Below are 1896 nucleotides of genomic sequence, written 5' to 3' on the forward strand. Positions count from 1 at the left end.
GGTCAGCGAACCGGTGCTGGCCCGCGTGTTGTTGTGGCAGGATGCGTAGCCGGATTGGCAAAAGGTAAGTAGCATCAGCAGCAGCAGCAGCAACGGGTGCCCGTAGCAACAGTAGAAACTTTTCCATTTTCCATCGGCATCTTAGCAAACAGTGGCGCCGCCTTTTGGTCTTCCATTTCTGTGGATGAATTTCTTTTGCTCGCGCATTTTTCCATCCATCCATCCATCCTTCCAGTGGCATTGGGGCTAGCTCGGTTTGCGTTATTTTTCCCATTTGTTTTCTTTAATTTCTTCCGCTCTTTTTTCTTTCTTTCTTTTAAATTACAGCGTTCCTTTCGGCCTATCCGAACGGCTCGATTGGCACACCATTGGTCCTGGCCGTGGGATGTCCGTGCGCGCCTGTAAGTTTGTTTGACATTTTTCTTTGGATTTTTCTTCAAATTCATTTACCTTATCGCTGGCTAGCTTCTCGGTAGAAAACAAATATTTTGATAAGAACTCATTAATTTCTAGGCTTGCGCAAACTTTCGAGTTTGTTGCGCGTCCGGTCCGGTGGATTTCCACAGTGTACTCACCAAACCCAGCGGGTCAACTGTTATTTTTCTTTCGACTGCGCCAGGAAAAACCGCTTCCCGGCTGAGTGTAGGCATGTACCGTGGATCTCGTGTCCTCTGGTTTTTCTTTCAACTGTACTCATCAGATCTTGCTATCATTTCAGCTGTTCCAGGAAACTTCGAACTCAGGTTTGTTAGATCTTGGTTGTAGGTTTTTTTCTGTAATGTTGTTTCTTTCGGGGTTTTCCATTTCTTTCAGTTTTCAATTGATTCATTCGAAACATACAATGTTCGGTTTATGTGTTCTTGGTTTATTTCTTCGATTTGAATATTTTCCTTGCTGTGTGCTCTTTTCGTTATACATCTTAGAATTTCATTTTCTTTTTGTTGTCTTTCTTCAAAAATACATTCCTTAGCTTGTTATGCTTTGTTCTATTTTGTCACTTGTATCACATTTGTTTGACCACTTCGGTCACCAACCGCGTACTTAAACCCTCGTAAAAACGTAATCCGGACCGGAGAGCAATAAGCAATAAACAGAAAGGGGTGTATCTGGCCAGAAACACCCAAAAAGGAAAATATTGATCAACGGCAAAGGACCACAAAAGTGATAACACGGATAGAACGTTGTTGCAACTCCCACAGCAAAGTGGACCAAAAGCAAGAGTGATTTCAAACAATTCATTGAGTATTAAACAAACTGCAATTGTTTAGTAAATAAACAATTATTCAGCCGGCGTTGCTGGAACGAGTAACTACCTATTCTTTCAACAGAACAGGGACAGCCAGGCCGATGGGTGTTCGTTCGATGGCAGACAATGGCGTCGCACAGGTGGCATGTTGTAGTTGTAGGAAAACTGCTACTACAGCGACTTCGACGATGAGAAAACACATCCCCGAGACTCTTTCCCGAAACCGCGGCAACGTGGCAGCAGCAGCAGCAGCATCTCTGTACCATTTCCTTCTTTTGTCACCAGAAAATTGTTCAACAACAACACAACTTACAAAAACGAAACTTAACTCGAAGGTCGCATTCTAGCACTAAAACGGGTATCTTCACGCGTCAAGTCCCCAGCCCCCCCTTCGGACCGACCACCGGTTTCTGGGGGTTTCTTAACGAGCAATTCACTTACACCGAGCCTCTCTTTCTCTTTCTCAGCGACACGGGATGGTACAACAATTTTGTAGAGCGTGTTCACGCACAAGACACCGCCACCGCGCACGAGTGTACCGTGTGATTTGGTGTATACGCTTTGTAGACGGAACTTTTGGATTCACGGAGATGAAACACGGAGCAGGAACACGCGCGATGATTTTAAAACTTACCTAAACCCAATATAAT

General features: G+C 44.4%; 1 protein-coding gene across 1 annotated transcript in view; it reads right to left on the reverse strand.

The window, feature by feature from the left end:
• Nucleotides 1–850: 850 nt before the first annotated feature.
• LOC126578329 (uncharacterized) overlaps nt 851–1896 on the reverse strand; it is a 6268-nt gene continuing 5222 nt past the window's right edge. Inside the window, exon 6 of the mRNA XM_050240767.1 lies at nt 851–1896. This exon is cut by the window's right edge and continues 439 nt beyond it. The gene's annotated coding sequence lies outside the window, so the exon portion shown is untranslated.

Source organism: Anopheles aquasalis, chromosome 3 (genome assembly GCF_943734665.1).
Source record: "Anopheles aquasalis chromosome 3, idAnoAquaMG_Q_19, whole genome shotgun sequence".
Lineage (NCBI taxonomy): Eukaryota > Metazoa > Arthropoda > Insecta > Diptera > Culicidae > Anopheles > Anopheles aquasalis.